The sequence below is a fragment of the Triticum urartu genome, chromosome 3A, assembly GCF_056163025.1.
Source record: "Triticum urartu cultivar PI428250 chromosome 3A, HENAU_Tu73, whole genome shotgun sequence".
Classification (NCBI taxonomy): domain Eukaryota; kingdom Viridiplantae; phylum Streptophyta; class Magnoliopsida; order Poales; family Poaceae; genus Triticum; species Triticum urartu.
Window position 1 is genome coordinate 720,093,253 of NC_141875.1, and position 23,789 is coordinate 720,117,041.

Here is a 23,789-nt window from a genome sequence, read left to right on the forward strand (position 1 = left end):
AAGATGAGCAGCCATAGGCTCTCGCTGCTGCTAGTGGCGTTGACGGTGGCGGCGGAGTACAATGTGGTGGACTACGGCGTGAGGCCTGATGGCAGGGCGGACTCGGTGGGGGCGTTCCTGGCCGCGTGGGGTGTAGCGTGCAACGACACGAGGCGCTACGGCTCCCGACCGGTGCTTCACATGCTGGCGGGCAGGTTCCTGCTTAGCCCGGCCTATTTTAGGGGGCCCTGCCGAAGCGCCGGCGTGGTCGTGGCCATTGACAACAACGGCACCGTCTTTGCGTCGCCGGCAGTGGACAGCAGGGCGTGGATCATGTTCCACCACGCCGATGGCCTGGCGATCCGCGGCGGGACGCTAGACAGGCAGGGACAGGAGTATTGGCGTGCAAGAAGGTCGGCAATTGCACCGGGCAAGGACCCAGGGTGAGTGATGACATGAACTTCTTGGGTTTTTTTTTGCAATGTGGTTGGATTCAGTTTCCTTGTGACGGGCGTTGGACATACGTACGTACGATTGCAGATGCTTGATATTAGCCAGTCTAAAGGTGTGAGTGTGAAGCAGCTGACGCTGCTCGACAGCAAGGTATTCCACATGGCCATCTTCGACTGCACCGGCATGACGGTCCAAGGCATACGGATCATTGCACCGGCCAACAGCCCCAACACCAATGGCATCCACATCAGCCACTCCCGCCATGTGAGCATCCTCAACACCACCATCGGCACCGGCGATGATTGCGTCTCCTTAGGGCCCGGCACCACCGACGTGCTCATCAGGGACATCAAGTGCGGTCCGGGCCACGACATCAGGTGTCACCTTCAGTTGCTGGTTCATCATCCATTATTGTGTCTGCTTGTGGTTTGCGCAACGTAATAGCATTGGTTTTGTGTTTGCATTGGATGGACGGTGGCAGCATCAGGAGCCTGGGATGGTAGGACGGTGAGGAGGGGGTGAGGAACGTGACGGTGGACAAGGCGGTGTTGACGGGCACGACCAATGGCCTGCGGATCAAGACGTGGGCGATGCCCAACTCCGGCTCCGTCACCAACGTCTCCTTCTCACGGGTCACCATGAACCGCGTGGCCAACCCCATCCTCATCGGAGAACTACTGCCCCCGCAAGGTCGACTGCCCAGGCAATGTACGTAAGAGATGCCCCCATTCAAGTTCCCTGCACGTCAATCCGTCCATCGGCTATATCATGAGCTCTGTTGTTGTGTGTGCATGCAGAGCTCGGGGTGTAGATCAGCAACATATCATACACGGACATCCGAGGGCACATCGGCGATGCCCGTTGCAGTGAAGTTCAACTGCAGCGGCACCAACCCCTGCAGCGGGATCAAGCTCAGGAACATTAGTCTGACGTACAAGCACAGGCGGCCGGCGCAGGCCAAGTGCGGAAATGCTGGCCGGTCCACGTCCGGAGAGGTCTGACCGCCGAGCTGCTTCTGACGATCGAAGTTTGCCGTCCGGCCGGAGAAGCGCGAGCATCTTCTTGATTCGATGGTTTCTGTAAATACTTCACGTGCACAGTTGCGTAAGATCAAAAAGAAAAAAACATGGTAGTGTGATCATTGCTTGGTGGATCTCAAAGCGACCCTTATATCGATTGACAAAGGAAATTGTATACGGGATTAATTGAATCCTCGACATTGTCGTTCATTCGATGAGATCATCGAGGAGCATGTGGGAGCCAACATGGGTATCCAGATCCTGCTGTTGGTTATTGACCGGAGAGTCGTCTCGGTCATGTCTGCGTGTCTACCGAACCCGTAGGGTCTACACACTTAAGGTTCGGTGACGCTAGGGTTGTTGAGATATCAGTATACGGTAAACCAAAAGTTGTTCGGAGTCCCGGATGAGATCCCAGATGTCATGAGGAGTTCCGGAATGGTCCGGAGGTGAAGAATTATATATACGAAGTCCAGTTTCGGCCATCGGGAAAGTTTCAGGGGTCACAGGTATTGTACCGGGACCACCGGGTGGGGCCACCTATCCCGGAGGGCCCCATGGGCTGAAGTGGGAGGGGAACCAGCCCCTAGTGGGCTGGTGCGCCCCCCTTGGGCCTTCCCCTGTGCCTAGGGTTGGAAACCCTATGGGTGGGGGGCGCCCCACTTGGCTTGGGGGGCAAGCCACCCCCCTTGGCCGCCGCCCCCCTTGGAGATCCCATCTCCTATGGCCGGCGCCCCCCTAGGAGTCCTATATATAGTGGGGGGAGGGAGGGCAGCCGCACCCTAGCCCCTGGCGCCTCCCTCTCCCTCCCGTGACACCTCTCCCTCTCGCTAAGCTTGGCGAAGCCCTGCCGAGATCGCCATCAACCTCTCCTTCCCCCTTGCTGGATCAAGTTGGAGGAGACGTCTTCCCAACCGTACGTGTGTTGAACGCGGAGGTGCCGTCCGTTCGGCGCTAGGTCATCGGTGATTTGGATCACGATGAGTACGACTCCATCATCCCTGTTCTCTTGAACGCTTCCGCTCGCGATCTACAAGGGTATGAGGATGCACTCCCCTCTCCCTCGTTGCTAGATGACTCCATAGATTGATCTTGGTGATGCGTAGAAAATTTTAAAATTCTGCTACGTTCCCAAGAGTGGCATCATGAGCTAGGTCTATGCGTAGTTTCTATGCACGAGTAGAACACAAAGCAGGTGTGGGCGTCGATATTGTCAATTTACTTGCCGTTACTAGTATTATCTTGATTCGGCGGCATCGTGGGATGAAGCGGCCCGGACCGACCTTAGTCGTACGCTTACGTGAGACTGGTTCCACCGACTGACATGCACTAGTTGCATAAGGTGGCTAGCGGGTGTCTGTCTCTCCCACTTTAGTCGGATCGGATTCGATGAAAAGGGTCCTTATGAAGGGTAAATAGAAATTGGCATATCACGTTGTGGTTTTGGCATAGGTAAGAAACGTTCTTGCTAGAAACCTATAGCAGCCACGTAAAAACTTGCAACAACAATTAGAGGACGTCTAACTTGTTTTTGCAGCATGTGTCGTGTGATGTGATGTGGCCAAAAGGATGTGATGAATGATATATGTGATGTATGAGATTGATCATGTTCTTGTAATAGGAATCACGACTTGCATGTCGATGAGTATGACAACCGGCAGGAACCATAGGAGTTGTCTTAATTTATTTATGACCTGCGTGTCAACATAAACGTCATGTAACTACTTTACTTTATTGCTAAAGCGTTAGCCATAGTAGTAGAAGTAATAGATGACGAGACAACTTCAACAAGACACGATGATGGAGATCATGGTGTCATGCCGGTGACAACGATGATCATGGAGCCTCGAAGATGGAGATCAAAAGGAGCAAATGATATTGGCCATATCATGTCACTATTTGATTGCATGTGATGTTTATCATGTTTTACATCTTATTTGCTTAGAACGACGGTAGCTTAAATAAGATGATCCCTCGTAATAATTTCAAGAAAGTGTTCCCCCTAACTGTGCACCGTTGCGAAGGTTCTTTGTTTCGAAGCACCACGTGATGATCGGGTGTGATAGATTCTAATGTTCGAATACAACGGGTGTAAGCCAGATTTACATACGCAATACACTTAGGTTGACTTGACGAGCCTAGCATGTACAGACATGGCCTCGGGACACGGAAGACCGAAAGGTCGAGCATGAGTCGTATAGAAGATATGATCAACATGAAGATGTTCACCGATGTTGACTAGTCCGTCTCACGTGATGATCGGACACGGCCTAGTTGACTTGGATCATGTTTCACTTAGATGACTAGAGGGATGTCTATGTGAGTGGGAGTTCATTGAATAATTTTATTAGATGAACTTAATTATCATGAACTTAGTCTAAAATCTTTACAATATGTCTTGTAGATCAAATGGCCCATGTTGTCCTCAACTTCAACACGTTCCTAGAGAAAACCAAGCTGAAAGATGATGGCAGCAACTATACGGACTGGGTCCGGAACCTGAGGATCATCCTCATAGCTTCCAAGAAAGATTATGTCCTAGAAGCACCGCTAGGTGACGCACCCATCCCAGAGAACCAAGACGTTATGAACGCTTCGCAGTCACGAGCTTAGAACCGGGGCTCCAAAAGCGTTTTAAGCAACACGGAGCATATGAGATGTTCGAATAGCTGAAAATGGTTTTCCAGGCTCATGCCCGGGTCGAGAGATATGAAGTCTCCGACAAGTTCTTCAGTTGTAAGATGGAGGAAAATAGTTCTGTCAGTGAGCACATACTCAAAATGTCTGGGTTGCATAATTGCACGACTCAGCTGGGAGTTAATCTCCCGGATGACGCGGTCATTGACAGAATCCTTCAGTCGCTTCCATCGAGCTACAAGAGTTTTGTGATTAACTTCAATATGCAGGGGATGGAAAAGACCATTCCTGAGGTATATTCAATGCTGAAATCAGTGGAGGCAGAGATCAAAAAGGAACATCAAGTGTTGATGGTGAATAAAACCACTAAGTTTAAGAAAGGCAAGGGTAAGAAGAACTTCAAGAAGGACGGCAAGGGGGTTGCCGCGCCCGGTAAGCAAGCTGCCGGGAAGAAGCCAAAGAATGGACCCAAGCCCGAGACTGAGTGTTTTTATTGCAAGGGAAGTGGTCACTGGAAACGGAACTGCCCCAAATATTTAGCGGACAAGAAGGCCGGCAACACTAAAGGTATATGTGATATACATGTAATTGATGTGTACCTTACCAGTACTCGTAGTAGCTCCTGGGTATTTGATACCGGTGTGGTTGCTCACATTTGTAACTCAAAGCAGGAGCTGCTGAATAAGCGGAGACTGGCGAAGGACGAGGTGACGATGCGCGTCGGGAATGGTTCCAAGGTCGATGTGATCGCCGTCGGCACGCTACCTCTACATTTACCTATGGGATTAGTTTTAACCCTCAATAATTGTTATTTAGTGCCAACTTTGAGCATGAACATTGTATCAGGATCTCGTTTAATTCGAGATGGCTACTCATTTAAATCCGAGAATAATGGTTGTTCTATTTATATGAGAGATATATTTACGGTCATGCTCCACTGGTGAATGGTTTATTCTTAATGAATCTCGAGCGTAATGTTACACATATACATAGTTTGAATACCGAAAGATGTAAGGTTGATAATGATAGTCCCACATACTTGTGGCACTGCCGCCTTGGTCACATAGGTGTCAAATGCATGAAGAAGCTCCATGTAGATGGACTTTTAGTCTCTTGATTACGAATCATTTGACATGTGCGAAACATGCCTCATGGGTAAAATGACCAAGACTCCATTCTCAGGAACAATGGAGCGAGCAACCAACTTATTGGAAATCATACATACTGATGTGTGCGGTCCAATGAGTGTTGAGGCCCGCGGTGGCTATCGTTATGTTCTCACCCTCACTGATGACTTGAGTAGATATGGGTATGTCTACTTAATGAAACACAAGTCTGAGACCGTTGAAAAGTTCAAGGAATTTCAGAGTGAGGTCGAGAATCAATGTGACAGAAAAATCAAGTTCTTGCGATCAGATCGTGGGGGAGAATACTTGAGTCACGAATTTGGCACGCACTTAAGGAAATGTGGAATAGTTTCACAACTCACGCCGCCTGGAACACCTCAGCGTAATGGTGTGTCCGAACGTCGTAATCGCACTCAATTGGATATGGTGCGATCTATGAGTTGGGGAACGTAGTAATTTCAAAAAAATTCCTACGCACACGCAAGATCATGGTGATGCATAGCAACAAGAGGGGAGAGTGTGATCTACGTACCCTTGTAGACCGACAGCGGAAGCGTTGTGACAACGCGGTTGATGTAGTCGTACGTCTTCACGATCCGACCGATCCAAGCACCGTTACTCCGGCACCTCCGAGTTCTTGGCACACGTTCAGCTCGATGACGATCCCCGGGCTCCGATCCAGCAAAGCGTCGGGGAGGAGTTCCGTCAGCACGACGGCGTGGTGACGATTTTGATGTTCTACCGTCGCAGGGCTTCGTCTAAGCACCGCTACAATATGATCGAGGATCATGGTGGAGGGGGGCACCGCACACGGCTAAGAGAACGATCATGAAGATCAACTTGTGTTCATGGGGTGCCCCTTGCCTCAGTATATAAAGGATGGAGGAGGATGAGGCCGGCCAAGGCAATTGGTGCGGCCAGGATGTGGAGTCCTACTAGGACTCCAAGTCCAAGTAGGAGTCCACCAAGAGGGGAGGAAGGGAGAAGGAAGTGGAGGAGAAGGAAAGGTGGCCGGTCCCCTTTTCCCTAGTCCAAATCGGACCAGAGGGGAGGGGGGCGCAGCAGCCCCTTGGCCCTTTCTCCTCTTCCCACTAAAGCCCATCAAGGCCCATTGCTTCTCCCGTAACTACCCGGTACTCCGAAAAATACCCGAATCACTCGGAACCTTTCCGATGTCCGAATATAGTCGTCCAATATATCGATCTTTACGTCTCGACCATTTCGAGACTCCTCGTCATGTCCCCGATCTCATCCGGGACTCCGAACTCCTTTGGTACATCAAAACTCATAAACTCATAATATAACTGTCATCGAAACCTTAAGCGTGCGGACCCTACGGTTCAAGAACAATGTAGACATGACCGAGACACGTCTCCGGTCAATAACCAATAGCAGGACCTGGATGCCCATATTGGCTCCTACATATTCTACGAAGATCTTTATCGGTCAAACCGCATAACAACATATGTTGTTCCCTTTGTCATCGGTATGTTACTTGCCCGAGATTCGATCGTCGGTATCCAATACCTAGTTCAATCTCGTTACCGGCAAGTCTCTTTACTCGTTCCATAATACATCATCCCGCAACTAACTCTTTAGTTGCAATGCTTGCAAGGCTTCAGTGATGTGCATTACCGAGGGGGGCCTAGAGATACCTCTCCGACAATCGGAGTGACAAATCCTAATCTCGAAATACGCCAACCCAACATGTACCTTTGGAGACACCTGTAGAGCTCCTTTATAATCACCCAGTTACGTTGTGACGTTTGGTAGCACACAAAGTGTTCCTCCGACAACCGGGAGTTGCATAATCTCATAGTCATAGGAACATGTATAAGTCATGAAGAAAGCAATAGCAACATACTAAACGATCGGGTGCTAAGCTAATGGAATGGGTCATGTCAATCAGATCATTCAACTAATGATGTGATCCCGTTAATCAAATGACAACTCTTTGTTCATGGTTAGGAAACATAACCATCTTTGATTAACGAGCTAGTCAAGTAGAGGCATACTAGTGACACTCTGTTTGTCTATGTATTCACACATGTATTATGTTTCCGGTTAATACAATTCTAGCATGAATAATAAATTTTATCATGATATTAGGAAATAAATAATAACTTTATTATTGCCTCTAGGGCATATTTCCTTCAGTCTCCCACTTGCACTAGAGTCAATAATCTAGTTCACATCGCCATGTGATTTTTTAGCAATAGTTCACATCACCATGTGATTAACACCCATAGTCCACATCGATATGTGACCAACACCCAAAGGGTTTACTAGAGTCAGTAATCTAGTTCACATCGCTATGTGATTAACACCCAAAGAGCACTAAGGTGTGATCATGTTTTGCTTGTGAGATAATTTTAGTCACCGGGTCTGTTATATTCAGATCCGTATGTATTTTGCAAATCTTTATGTCAACAATGCTCTGCATGGAGCTACTCTACCTAATTGCTCCCACTTTCAATATGTATCTAGATTGAGACTCAGATTCATCTAGATTAGTGTCAAAACTTGCATCGGCGTAACCCTTTACGACGAACCTTTTTTCACTTCCATAATCGAGAAACGTATCCTTATTCCACTAAGGATAATTTTGACCGTTGTCCAGTGATCTACTCCTAGATCACTATTGTACTCCCTTGCCAAACTCAGTGGTAGGGTATACAATAGATCTGGTACATAGCATGGCATACTTTATAGAACCTATGACCAAGGCATAGGGAATGACATTCATTCTCTTTCTATCTTCTGCCGTGGTCGGGCTTTGAGTCTTACTCAATTTCACACCTTGTAACATAGGCAAGAAACTCTTTCTTTGACTGTTCCATTTTGAACTACTTCAAAATCTTGTCAAGGTATGTATTTATTGAAAAACCTTATCAAGCGTCTTGATCTATCTCTATAGATCTTGATGCTCAATATGTAAGCAACTTCACCGAGGTATTTCTTTGGAAAATTCCTTTCAAACACTCCTTTATGCTTTGCAGAATAATTCTACATTATTTCCGATTAACAATATTTCATACACATATACTTATCAGAAATGTTGTGGTGCTCCCACTCACTTTCTTGTAAATACAGGCTTCACCGCAAGTCTGTATAAAACTATATGCTTTGATCAACTTATCAAAGCGTATATTCCAACTCCGAGATGCTTGCACCAGTCCATAGATGGATCGCTGGAGCTTGCATATTTTGTTAGCACCTTTAGGATTGACAAAACCTTCTGGTTGTATCATATACAACTCTTCTTTAATAAATCTATTAAGGAATGCAGTTTTGTTTATCCATTTGCCAGATTTCATAAAACGCGGCAATTGCTAACATGATTTGGACAGACTTAAGCATAGATACGAGTGAGAAACTCTCATCGTAGTCAACACCTTGAACTTGTCGAAAACCTTTTGCGACAATTCTAGCTTTGTAGATAGTAACACTACTATCAGCGTCCGTCTTCCTCTTGAAGATCCATTTATTCTCAATTGCTTGCCGATCATCGGGCAAGTCAACCAAAGTCCATACTTTGTTCTCATACATGGATCCCATCTCAGATTTCATGGCCTCAAGCCATTTTGCGGAATCTGGGCTCACCATCGCTTCTTCATAGTTCGTAGGTTCATCATGGTCAAGTAGCATGACCTCCAGAACAGGATTACCGTACCACCCTAGTGCGGATCTCACTCTGGTTTACCTACGAGATTCGGTAGTAACTTGATCTGAAGTTACATGATCATCATCATTAGCTTCCTCACTAATTGGTGTAGTAGTCACAGGAACAGATTTCTGTGATGAACTACTTTCCAATAAGGGAGAAGGTACAATTACCTTATCAAGTTTCTACTTTCCTCCCACTCACTTCTTTCGAGAGAACCTCCTTCTCTAGAAAGGATCCATTCTTAGCAACGAATGTATTGCCTTTGGATCTGTGATAGAAGGTGTACCCAACAGTAACTTTTTGGGTATCCTATGAAGACACACTTTTCCGATTTGGGTTTGAGCTTATCAGGATGAAACTTTTTCACATAAGCATTGCAACCCCAAACTTTAAGAAACGACAACTTTGGTTTCTTGCCAAACCACAGTTCATACGGTGTCGTCTCAACAGATTTAGATGGTGCCCTTTTAACGTGAATGCAGCTGTCTCTAATGCATAACCCCAAAATGATAGTGGTAGATCGGTAAGAGACATCATAGATTGCACTATATCCAATAAAGTACGGTTATGACGTTCGGACACACCATTATGCTGTGGTGTTCCATGTGGCATGAGTTTGTGAAACTATTCCACATTGTTTTAATTGAAGACCAAACTCGTAACTCAAATATTTGTCTCCGCGATCAGATCGTAGAAACTTTATTTTCTTGTCACGATGATTTTCCACTTCACTCTGAAATTCTTTGAACTTTTCAAATGTTTCAGACTTATGTTTCATCAAGTAGATATACCCATATCTGCTCAAATCATCTGTGAAGTTCAGAAAATAACGATACTTGCCGTGAGCCTTAACACTCATCGGACCGCATACATCCGTATGTATTATTTCCAATAAGTCAGTTGCTCGCTCCGGAGAACGGAGTCTTAGTCATCTTGCCCATGAGGCATGGTTCGCAAGCATCAAGTGATTCCAAAATCCCATCAGCATGGAGTTTCTTCATGCGCTTTACACAAATATGAACTAAACGGCAGTGCTACAAATAAGTTGCACTATCATTATTAACTTTGCATCTTTTGGTTTCAATATTTATGATTATGTGTATCACTACGATCGAGATCCAACGAACTATTTTCATTGGGTGTGTAACCATATAAGGTTTTATTCATGTAAACAGAACAACAATTTATTCTCTTACTTAAATGAATAACCGTATTACAATAAACATGATCAAATCATATTCATGCTTAACGCAAACACCAAATAACACTTATTCAGGTTCAACACTAATCCCGAAAGTATAGGGAGTGTGCGATGATGATCATATCAATCTTGGAACCACTTCCAACACACATCGTCACTTCACCCTTAACTAGTCTCTGTTTATTCTGCAACTCCCGTTTCGACTTACTAATCTTAGCAACTGAACTAGTATCAAAATACTGAGGGGTTGCTATAAACACTAGTAAAGTACACATAAATAACATGTATATCAAATATACTTATGTTCACTTTGCCATCCTTCTTATCTGCCAATCACTTGGGGTAGTTCCGCTTCCAGTGACCAGTCCCTTTGCAGTAGAAACACTTAGTCTCAGGCTTAGGACCAGACTTGGGCTTCTTCACTTGAGCAGCAACTTGCTTGCTGTTCTTCTTGAAGTTCCCCTTCTTCCCTCCGCCCTTTTCTTGAAACTAGTGGTCTTGTCTACCATCAACACTTGATGTTTTTCTCGATTTCTACCTTCGTCAATTTCCGCATTACGAAGAGCTTGGGAATCGTTTCCGTTATCCCTTGCATATCATAGTTCATCACGAAGTTCTACTAACTTGGTGATGGTGACTAGAGAATTCTATCAATCACTATCTTATCTGGAAGATTAACTCCCACTTGATTCAAGCGATTGTAGTACTCAGACAATCTGGGCACATGCTCACTAGTTGAGCGATTCTCCTTCATCTTTTAGCTATAGAACTTGTTGGAGACTTCATATCTCTCAACCCGGGTATTTGCTTGAAATATTAACTTCAACTCCTGAAACATCTCATATGCTCCATGACGTTCAAAACGTCTTTGAAGGCCCGATTCTAAGCCATTAAGCATGGTGCACTAAACTATCAAGTAGTCATCATATTGAGCTAGCCAAACATTCATAACGTCTGCATCTGCTCCTGCAATAGGTCCGTCACCTAGCGGTGCATCAAGGACATAATTCTTCTGTGCAGCAATGAGGATAAACCTCAGATCACGAATCCAATCCGCATCATCGCCACTAACATCTTTCAACACAATTTTCTCTAGGAACATATAAACACAGGGAAGCAACAACGCGAGCTATTGATCTACAACATAATTTGCAAAATACTACCAGGACTAAGTTCATGATAAATTTAAGTTCAATTAATCATATTACTTAAGAACTCCCACTTAGATAGACATCCCTTTAATCCTCTAAGTGATTACGTGATCCAAATCAACTAAACCATGTCCGATCATCACGTGAGATGGAGTAGTTTCATTGGTGAACATCACTATGTTGATCATATCTACTATATGATTCACGCTCGACCTTTCGGTCTCCGTGTTCCGAGGCCATATCTGTATATGCTTGGCTCATCAAGTATAACCTGAGTATTCCGCGTGTGCAACTGTTTTGCACCCGTTGTATTTGAACGTAGAGCCTATCACACCCGATCATCACGTGGTGTCTCAGCACGAAGAACTTTCGCAACGGTGCATACTAAGGGAGAACACTTCTTGATAATTAGTGAGAGATCATCTTAAAATGCTACAGGCAATCAAAGCAAGATAAGATGCATAAAAGATAAACATCACATGCAATCAATATAAGTGATATGATATGGCCATCATCATCTTGTGCTTGTGATCTCCATCTTCGAAGCACCGTCATGATCACCATCGTCACCGGCGCGACACCTTGATCTCCATCGTAGCATCGTTGTTGTCTCGCCAATCTTATGCTTCCATGACTATCGCTACCGCTTAGTGATAAAGTAAAGCATTACAGCGCGATTGCATTGCATACAATAGAGCGACAACCATATGGCTCCTGCCAGCTGCCGATAACTCGGTTACAAAACATGATCATCTCATACAATAAAATTTAGCATCATGTCTTGACCATATCACATCACAACATGCCCTGCAAAAACAAGTTAGACGTCCTCTACTTTGTTGTTGCAAGTTTTACGTGGCTGCTACGGGCTTAAGCAAGAACCAATCTTACCTACGCATCAAAACCACAACGATAGTTTGTCAAGTTGGTGTTGTTTTAACCTTCGCAAGGACCGGGCGTAGCCACACTCGGTTCAACTAAAGTTGGAGAAACTGTCACCCGCTAGCCACCTTTGTGCAAAGCACGTCGGGAGAACCGGTCTCGCGTAAGCGTACGCGTAATGTCGGTCCGGGCCGCTTCGTCCAACAATACCGCCGAACCAAAGTATGACATGCTGGTAAGCAGTATGACTTATATCGCCCACAACTCACTTGTGTTCTACTCATGCATATAACATCAACACATAAAACCTAGGCTCGGATGCCACTGTTGAGGAACGTAGTAATTTCAAAAAAAATTCCTACGCACACGCAAGATCATGGTGATGCATAGCAACGAGAGGGGAGAGTGTGATCTACATACCCTTGTAGACCGACAGCGGAAGCGTTGTGACAACGCGGTTGATGTAGTCGTACGTCTTCATGATCCGACCATTCCAAGCACCGTTACTCTGGCACCTCCGAGTTCTTGGCACACGTTCAGCTCGATGACGATCCCCGGGCTCCGATCCAGCAAAGCGTCGGGGAGGAGTTCCATCAGCACGACGGCGTGGTGACGATTTTAATGTTCTACCGTCGCAGGGCTTCGCCTAAGCACCGCTACAATATGATCGAGGATTATGGTGGAGGGGGCACCGCACACAGCTAAGAGAACGATCATGAAGATCAACTTGTGTTCATGGGGTGCCCCTTGCCTCAGTATATAAAGGATGGAGGAGGAGGAGGCCGGCCAAGGCAATTGGTGCAGCCAGGATGTGGAGTCCTACTAGGACTCCAAGTCCTAGTAGGAGTCCACCAAGAGGGGAGGAAGGGAGAAGGAAGTGGAGGAGAAGGAAAGGTGGTCGGCCTCCTTTTCCCTAGTCCAATTCGGACCAGAGGGGAGGGGGGGCGCAGCAGCCCCTTGGCCCTTTCTCCTCTTCCCACTAAAGCCCATCAAGGCCCATTGCTTCTCCCGTAACTACCCGGTACTCCGAAAAATACCCGAATCACTCGGAACCTTTCCGATGTCCGAATATAGTCGTCCAATATATCGATCTTTACGTCTCGACCATTTTGAGACTCCTCGTCATGTCCCCGATCTCATCCGGGACTCCGAACTCCTTCATATTGGCTCCTACATATTCTACGAAGATCTTTATCGGTTCGAGAACAATGTAGACATGACCGAGACACGTCTCCGGTCAATAACCAATAGCGGGACCTGGATGCCCATATTGGCTCCTACATATTCTACGAAGATCTTTATCGGTCAGACCGCATAACAACATACGTTGTTCCCTTTGTCATCGGTATGTTACTTGCCCGAGATTCGATCGTCGGTATCCAATACCTAGTTCAATCTCGTTACCGGCAAGTCTCTTTACTCGTTCCGTAATACATCATCCCGCAACTAACTCATTAGTTGCAATGCTTGCAAGGCTTCAGTGATGTGCATTACCGACGGGGGCCCAGAGATACCTCTCCGACAATCGGAGTGACAAATCCTAATCTCGAAATACGCCAACCCAACATGTACCTTCGGAGACACCTGTAGAGCTCCTTTATAATCACCCAGTTACGTTGTGACGTTTGGTAGCACACAAAGTGTTCCTCCGACAACCGGGAGTTGCATAATCTCATAGTCATAGGAACATGTATAAGTCATGAAGAAAGCAATAGCAACATACTAAACGATCGGGTGCTAAGCTAATGGAATGGGTCATGTCAATCAGATCATTCAACTAATGATGTGATCCCGTTAATCAAATGACAACTCTTTGTTCATGGTTAGGAAACATAACCATCTTTGATTAACGAGCTAGTCAAGTAGAGGCATACTAGTGACACTCTGTTTGTCTATGTATTCACACATGTATTATGTTTCCGGTTAATACAATTCTAGCATGAATAATAAACTTTTATCATGATATAAGGAAATAAATAATAACTTTATTATTGCCTCTAGGGCATATTTCCTTCACTATGATGTCTCTTACCGATCTACCGCTGTCATTTTGGGGCTATGCTTTAGAGACTGCCGCATTCACTTTAAATAGGGCTCCGTCGAAATCCGTTGAGACGGCATCGTATGAATTATGGTTTGGGAAGAAACCTAAGCTGTCGTTTCTCTGGGCCCACTCGGTAGGACATCATCATAATGTGTCACTCCGTGTAACGGAGAGGTATCTCTGGGCCCACTCGGTAGGACATCATCATAATGTGCACAATGTGACCAAGGAGTTGATCACGGGATGATGTGTTACGAAATGAGTAAAGAGACTTGCCGGTAACGAGATTGAACAAGGTATCGGATACCGACGATCGAATCTCGGGCAAGTACAATACCGCTGGACAAAGGGAATTGAATACGGGATTGATTGAATCCTCGACATCGTGGTTCATCCGATGAGATCATCGTGGAACATGTGGGAGCCAACATGGGTATCCAGATCCCGCTGTTGATTATTGGCTGGAGAGTTGTCTTGGTCATGTCTGCATGGTTCCCGAACCCGTAGGGTCTACACACTTAAGGTTCGATGACGCTAGGGTTATTAGGAAGACTTGTGTGTGATTACCGAATGTTGTTCGGAGTCCCGGATGAGATCCCGGATGTCACAAGAAGTTCCGGAATGGTCAGAAGGTAAAAATTTATATATGGAAAGTTGTTGCTCGGGTTCCGGGAAAAGTTCGGTTTTTTCCAGTATTATACCGGGAAGCTTCCGGAAGGTTCCGGAGGATTCCGGAGGGTCCGGAGGTCCGGAAAATGTTCCACCACGTCAAATACAGCAGCATGGGCTGTAGGGGGGCGCCCTAACCTTAATGGGCCAAGGGCACCAGCCCCCCCAAGGCCCATGCGCATGGGAGAGGGGAAACCCTAAGGGGGAGGGCCTCCACTTGACTTGGGAGGCACTCCTCCCCCCCTTGGCTGCCGCCCCCAACCCTAGATGGGATCTAGGGGGGCCAGCCCCCTCTCTCCCCACCTATAAATAGTGTAGGGGTGGGAGGGCGGCCACACCCTTGAACCCGGCGCAGCCCCTCCCCTCCAATACCTCTCCTCCTCCGCATGAGCTTGGCGAAGCCCTGCCGGAGAACTGGCACTCCATCACCACCACGCCGTCGTGCTGCTGTTGGACTCTCTTCCTCAACCTCTCCCTCCTCCTTGCTGGATCAAGGCGTGGGAGACGTCTCCGTTCCGTACGTGTGTTGAACGCGGAGGTGCCGTCCGTTCGGCGCTAGGATCATCGGTGATTTGGATCACGACGAGTACGACTCCATCAACCCCGTTCACTTGAACGCTTCCGCTTAGCGATCTACAAGGGTATGTAGATGCACTCTCCTTCCCCTCGTTGCTAGATTACTCCATAGATTGATCTTGGTGATGCGTAGAAAATTTTAAATTTCTGCTACGATCCCCAACATGGAGCCAGGGTCGTCCTCGTTGTCGGACTCCACCCCGTCAAGCCCGAGCCGGAGGAGACGCCGCTCGGGCACCACACTCGCAGGGTACCCGACCCTCCCCGCCTGGTCCAGCACCGGCGAGGCGCTCCCTCCGCCTGGTACGACCGAAGCCTGAGCCGGGGCTGCTCCCGGTGAAGCTGGAGCATGTCGAGATGGCGGCCCCCGATGACGAGTCCGCCCTCAAGTGGGTGAAGGAGGACTACGTCCAGGAGCAGGCCCACATAGCATGTGCAAGAAAGTAGAGAGGCTTACGGCAAAAACTGGATGCACTTCGTGTACAAAACGGACAATCTCTTTCGAAGTATCAGGGTTTCATACGGAAACTCGTCTGTTATAAAGGGATTTCATTTTTTTGAACTTATTTGAACACCATACTTTTTCTGTGTTCAAAATGCACCATTCAAAGCCACATCATCAATTTAGTACATATAGCTCTCATGAATAGATAAGTGACCAAATTAATATAAGGTTCATCATCACATTAAAAACAAAGTACATACATAGTTCTCATTGAACAACATATAGCTCTCAAGAGCATCTAGTTAAACCATACATTGAAACTATGTAAAACCTTTCAATGCAACAACAAATGCGATCATAATCACAACCAAGGTAAAAAATGATCCAACGGCATAATGATACCAAGCCTCGGTATGAATGGCATATTTTCTAATCTTTCTAATCTTCAACCGCATTGCATCCATCTTGATCGTGTGATCATCAACGACATCTGCAACATGCAACTCCAATACCATCTTCTCCTCCTCAATTTTTTTTTATTTTTTCCTTCAGGTAATTTTTTTCTTTTTCAACTAAATTTAACCTCTCGACAATAGGGTCGGTTGGAATTTCCGGTTCAACTACCTCCTACATAAATAAAATCTATGTCAACTTGATGGGCATATTTGTCATAAACAATAAATGAACCAAGTAGTTATAAAAGATAATATATATCACATCCGAATCATAGCCAGGACGAGGGCCGACGGGGGCAGATGCGAAAATCATCGCACTATATAATAACAAGCAATAATAAAAGTAAGAAAATTAGACAAGTATCTATCTAAAGTAAGAATTTTTTTCTTTCGGAAGAATATAAGAGGCTCACCACGGTGGTGCAAGCGACGAGATCGGCGCGGGCGATCGATGACGGTGAGACGGGGACGGGACGTGACGGACCGCTAAACCTAGACAAATCTCGGGGGAAATGGAGCTTGGAGGTCGAGCTTCGAGAGGAGAAAGCTTAACTAGCGTGACTCGGGCATTTCATCGAACACCTCGTGTGCATAGGAGGTGAGCTAGAGCACCCAAATGCCCTCCCCTCGCCGGCCAGAAAAAACAAAGCACTGTGGAGTGCTCTGCTGCGGCGACGGGGTATATATAGGCAACTCATTTGTCCCGGTTTGTGGCTGGAACCGGGACTAGCCACGAACCGGGACAAATGTTTGTGGGCCAGGAGCGAGGCCCATTAATCCCGCTTCGTGCCTAGAATCGGGACAAATGGGTCCATACGAACCGGGACCATGCCCACACGGCCCCGACCGGCCCCCTGAGCTCATGAACCGGGACAAATGCATCCATTGGTCCCCGTTCGTGGAAGAACCGGGACTAATGTGCTGGCCAGGCCCGAACGAAAGCCCTTTTTTCACTAGTGAGGTATGCCGCTAGCGCCGGGCGTACGCGGAGCTCCAGGCCCGGCGCCGCGGGCGCGAGGAGGGCGGCGTCACCGTCCTCCACAGCGATGGGGAGGACGAGGCCGGGCCGTCCAGCGTCCCACCGCGCGTCGGCGACCCTGGCCAGGGCTGCAGCAGGGACGGCGGCGGCACTGGCGAGGCACGCGACGAAGACGACGACGACGGCGGCGACTACACCCGTTTCTACAGGCTTCTCGGCATGTAGACGACGACGACGACGGCGGCAGCGGTTAGGCGTAGTTTGGACGTAATTTGCATGTTTTCATGTTTTTTTACAAATTTCAATAAAGTTTCACCGAGTTTTGTGCCAAAATCGCCGAGTATGTATATATTTGTACGGTATATCGCTGAACTCGGAGCGTCCTGTAGGCCGACGACTAGGAACAAAGTCGCTTCCATGCGCCAATGTAGCGTCGGCTCACCCCTAGATGGTTCTTTTTCGGCGCTTGGGGAACCGGACGGTTGAAGATGCTCTTACCGAGGTGTGTCTGTCTCTTGTTCAAGGCGCACCGGCGTGCGGCGTCGTCATCCAGTGGCGCGACATACCAGTCCCCGGCGACGTGGGGGGATCCCGTATGTGGAGCTGAACAAGCATTTCACAACAACACCGACTTGGGTGAAAGCCGGTCTCCAACGAGGGGAGAATGTCACGCCTGACAGCCAGACCTCAGACGGCAGGTAGGAGTAGGACGGATGGGGCAAAAATCACTGTTTTGACCTGTGGACAAAACAAAATCACAAAATAAACTGTTGACAAAAAAATTTCACCGGACTAACCTTTTTGTGTAGCGTCCGACAGCTAGGCGTCACGCTAAACTGTGCAACGCCGGGCTCTCAGGCGCTACACGCCTGACCATCATCACACCCCGAGCTAATTAAAAAATGCTAAGTCAGTGTGCAACGTCTAAGAGATAGGCGCTACACTATACAGTGCGGCGCCTACCGCCTAGGCGTTGCACTAGTTGCACTTAGCGCCTGGGGTTATAGGGAGAGCGAGATCAATGGGAGGCTTGGAAGTCGGGTCCCTCTTCTCACGGGACGCGGTAAATGGAGTGCTGCGCAGCACAGTGTATGGAGTGGCTCCAGTTTTATGGAGCGAACCGGGACGGTAAAATCGTCCGTGGTGGTAAAAAGAATATACAGCTAGAACATGTCTTGTCCGATAGTTTGAAGCTAATTTTTATTTTTATTTTTGTGAAAAAATTTCAATCTATTCATCTTTAATCATGGCAGTACAACAAAAACCAGAAATAAAAATTACATTCAAATCCGTTTATTGATTCTATTGGGTTCTATTGAGAGTTTTTCTGCAAATGAAAAATGTTAAGGTGAGTTGAATTCTTGACTCCAACTACTAGCATCATTCTTGTTTGAGGTGAATAGCAAGGCTCTGTTCTGGACTCAAACATTAGCAGACTTGAAAACTCACATGGCACAGTGAGGTTCATGTTCTCATTCGTCTTTTTAGTTGTTTCAGGCTTATGGTCTAACATATCCACACGGCACAGGGCCAGACTGCCATCGGTCATCGTCCTGCGGTCCTCCTTGCATCCTTGATCTCATCCATACAGAGAAGCTTAATGTAATCCCGATCGATGTTTTACGAACTCACCTCCTTATTTTACATTTGTATTTTTTTTTCTTAAATATGTAGAGTGTGTGTATTATATATTAAAAAAGAAGTGGGGTGAAGAACCCCTCCACATTGGCAGTTATATTATGAGAACACAACTCCAACTCCACTAAGCCAGAATGCTAGCTACTCCCACTCAAGCCCACCGATAATCCCCCGAGAAAGGCGTCTACATTTCCTTTAAGTAGACCCGCATCCTTCCACATCCTCCCCTCCACCTCTAATTGGTTAATTACATATCAGATCGAGGGGGTAGCCCGTCGAAGACAATTCTGTGGCAATGTTTTCATAGTTCCCATGGTACAAGAATCAGGACTGCTCGAGAGACCTTCTTACCTAGGCTTGTCCTGCCCTTGGTGTCGATCCATGGGTATCCAGGATTGCTTCTCCAAAGCGACGCGCACGCGGGTCCACACCTCACGCGCAAAAACGCATTGTAGAAGAATGTGATCGATTGTCGCGTCCTTTTGGTCAGAAAAGGCATTTTTCATAGTTATTTAATCCCCTTCTCGCGAGTCTATTTGAGATCCAACACCTGTTCCTAAGTGCGAGCAGAGTGAAGAACTTGCATCTTAGAGGGGCTTTTTTTTTGAGAAGGAGGTTAAATCCCCGGCCTCTGCACCAGTCGATGCATACGGCCATCTTTATTAATTATTCCACGACGAAGGTGTAACAAAAACATACATCAAGCCACCCGAAGCCACCACTCACATCTACAAACTTGATAATGCGGAGTGCTCTCACTCCCCATATCTATAACTGATATCGTCGTCAATCCATCCATATAACGTGCGGCGGACCTAAAATGTAAACCACATGCGCACGTTTTAGAAGCCGCCAGCATCAACCATTGTCCTGTCTTCAGGGGAGAGATCCGCATCATCCTTGCCAATCCGACGAACCGTCGACGCCACCACGGCGCCTAACGATGCCACCGCCCTGCGCTCGTCCATCTCGACGCGGAGACTTTGGAAAATCTGTCGTGTGTAGCACCTGTCGACTAGGCATGGCAAAGCGCAGCACCTGTCGGCCATGCATGACTTAACATCTCCACCGAAGCTACGTTAAAGACGAAGCCGCTCCGCCTCCTGCCTCTGCCTTCCAGCGCTGCTCCACAAACGATACTCCCAAGAGAGAGACGACACCATAGTGCCGCCATCGTCCGATCTGGAACACCAGATCCTAGGGTTTTCTCGGAGCAGCGCGTGTGGGTCGACGGTAGTTACTCGAGAATACCTTCATCAAGGTAATGACACAGAACGCCGCCATCACCTGCCATCAGCTCGGTTTTCACCAGCAACTATGTCTTCCCGACTCACAGCCGGGACTATATGAAGGATCTCGAGATCCGACCACCCAGTCTCTGGCCGACCACCTCCGACGAAGGAGATGATCACCACCACCACCGGCTGCACCGGCCAGAACAGATCTGACCGGAGGTGCCATCGAGCAGTCCACCAGGCCCTCCACACCGCTGCCAATCCGAAACCAGATGACTCACTACTGCAGCCTAAGTCGCCGCCGCCCGAACTAGGCAAGCCGCCTCCTGTGACCTGGCTGCCTGACGCGACCAAAAGCTCATAACTCGCGAGCTTAATGAGCGCTCGATAGTTCGGCTCGTTAAGCTCGTAGCTCGCTTCTTAATGAACAAAGCCAATCATTGATTTTAACTCGTTAAGCTTAACGAGCTTAATGAGCGAGCTAACGAGTTTCACGAGTAGCTCGTTAAGCTCGTTAGTAACAACACAACACATATTTTCATTTTACGTGACAAACTTTTATAGCACCTTAGCCCATCTATTCAATCTAATCGACCTATGAGACAACAAACTACTGCATTTCTTTTTATAGTCATCATATTTCGTCTTGAAAACCACACCTACACATTTATCCTGTATATCATAAAACATTATAATCTGTTAACGAGCGCTCACGAGCTTAACGAGTTTCAAACGAGCCGAGCCGAGCAGGGTTTTCTGCTCGTTAATCTTAACGAGCTTAACGAGCCGAGCCTTAACGAGCACGAGCTTAACGAGTACGAGCTTAACGAGCCGAGCTGCTCGTTAGTCCACCCCTACTGACGCGTTGTAGTCGCCGTCGTCCGTAGCAAGGCCAGCCATCGCCATAGCCATCACCGCTGCCTCGCCGGATCTGACGCGCCTCCACACGCATAAGGGCTCCACACCCACCCGCGAGACGCGGAAGGTAGGTGGATTCGGCCCCAGTGGCGGCTAGGGCTGGGGAACCTCCCGAGCTGCGAGAGATGCGACTCGTGTGAACTCGGCGGCCGGCGCGGTCACTCTGCCCCAGAACCGCGCCGCATAAGCCGTCCGTGTGGTGAACCATCCAATCTTGTCCCAAGCCCATCTATAGGAGTCCACCGCATCCAACATTTGTACTGGTGTATCAACAAGATGTGAATTCTTCCAATTTAGTCTCTTTTTTCAGTATTGCGCGTGCACGATTACGATTACTAGTTTCTAACCAAACACATTATTTTGTAAACTTATTATTCACAAAAACTATCGTAAAACTGGTTTTCCTATAAATCGGCTAAAAAAATCATTTTCTAGTTCTATCGCTAATCTTCAACTATTACTCAGACAACATGTGGAGGAAAGGCGTATTTTCGGGAGCAAGGTCTATCCATCTGGAATTCACGATCAACAGCTGCTGTGCTGACTAAAGATAAGATGACGGAAGAGTTTAAAAGGTCAGCACGCTGGCTGGAAGTCGTTTTCGCGGTCGGACACCGTCGATATAGCAGATCAACGCATCAAAAGACCATCGATACCATGGGACAACGGAAGCTCCGTCGTTCCGGGGCCGCCGCCTCCGCGTCTTACTGCCGGATCAAGAAAGATCGCCGCCATTGTTTCTCAAAGAAGAAAAAGAAAAATCGCCATCATCATCACCACGAAGTCGCCAGCGGCGGCCCAACGGCGTCTCTCTGTGACGACGCCCTCGCCGACATCTTCACCCGGCTGCCCGGCGCGGCCGCGGTGGTCCGCTGCGCCGCCACGTGCCGGCGCTGGGACCGCGTCGTGGCCACGAGGGCAGCCGTCATCTCCCGCTGCCTGCCGCCCCTCGGCTGCTCCTTCCCGGACCTTGCCGTCGGCCTCTTCCACCAGGAGAAAGACTGGCCCACCACGCGTGGCAGGGACGCGGCGGCGTCGCCACGGCCGTGTTTTGTCCCGATGCCCTCCGGCGCTCGCTTCCTCCTCAGTGAGGGCCGGGAGCCTTTAGGTGTCGCTGGACCAGATGATGGCCACGGGCTACTCGACCACTCCCGTCCGGTCGCATCCCGGAACGGCCGCCTCGTTTTGGAGCTCCGGCGCCACCGGCGTCAGGATCGAGCCATCGACGGCCTCCGGCTCGCCATGTGTAACCCAATGACGTCTGACAACATCGTTCTCATCCCGCCTTTGGTCTTAGCAGGCAAGAACAAAACGAAGATACTAAACTACGGCTGCGCGTTGCTCACCAGCCACGATCTCTGTCCACCGGGCTGCCGCAACTTCTTCCGTATTCTGCTCATCTACAACCACCACCGCGGCGGTGGGCTGTCCACGGTGCTCCGGTGCTACTCCTCGGACACGGGTCGCTGGGGACCGGAGACTGAATCCATTGTCAACATCCCCAGTTCCAAGATCTGCAACATCAGCCCCTCCGTGGTACACCGCGGGGTGGCATACTGGGCTCTCGAGCAAGGCGTGTTCGGGGTGCGCCTGGATCAGACTGATGAGGACCATAGAATGGACATGCACCTGGTGCCGTGTGACACCTCCAAATTTAGCCCAAACAACCGCCTGATGGGCGTCTCATCGGACAATCGGCTTTTCTTGATGTATTGTTGTTTCAGGGCAATCCCAAACATAAAATTGTGGAAAAAGCTCGTGCTGAAGCTAACCTATCTCGAGTTTGCACATGAAGATGACATCCACACCGGTAAGATATGTACCTTTCGTGAAATCGTACCGATGAAGCAGATGGGGAAGCTGATGGACGTGGCATACTACCCCCCTGCGATCAAGCTGCGATGGTTTGGCGAGAAGAGTGGGATCTTGTTGTTCACCATGGGAGAACGTAGCGGGCACAACGGCACCTACATGTTGAACCTTCCGGAGGAAGTGGTTGACAAGGTGGCAGGCGAGGGGCGCTTCTGGAAGAACCTGCTCGGGTATGAGATGGATATGGCGGCGTACCTTGCCTCCGTCGGCCAGATATCCTTCACTTGAGTGAGCATACCATGCCACATGTATGCCCTCCCGTGCGGCGCCTTGTAACCAGAACAGAGCAACTCCTCTGTTATCTTCTTGTTTCAATTTTTTGTTTGCTTGGCTCGGTCTTAAAACGTATTTTGGCTTGCCACAGATCTTTAACAGCTATTAATACTGCTGATATCATGTAAACAGAAGTTATGTGGTGTTAACCCAAAGCAAAGATCCTTGAGATTTTTGCATGAACCAGATATAATCATATGAACCATGCAAATGTACACCAGAGTTCTTATTTGAATTTTTTGTACCTTGCACCTCACTCAGTTCAAAACAGTGACGACCCCCTCTTGGTGATATTTCGAATTTTGATCAACATACCTGAAGAAATCTATGTACAACAACTGAGCTAATTGTTGTGATCTACCATCGTCAAAGACCTTGGTATTTGACATTTATCGTCTGCTGGTGCCGTGGGTGTTGGCCATTTCCATAGCCCTCGACGTCGCCTCACCTCTTAGTACCAGGATCTCCCCGCAGCCTCCTTCTCGAAGCGTTGATTCTGCCCCTGCCCATATACGTTTTTATCAAGGCGGAAAGAGAAGACAGCCTACAAGTCGGGTTATTAAATCCAG

General features: G+C 48.0%; 1 pseudogene; it reads left to right on the forward strand.

Annotated features, from left to right (window-relative positions):
- Positions 1 to 17,509, forward strand: LOC147982112 (polygalacturonase-like; annotated as a pseudogene).
- The last annotated feature ends 6,280 nt before the right edge of the window (positions 17,510 to 23,789 follow it).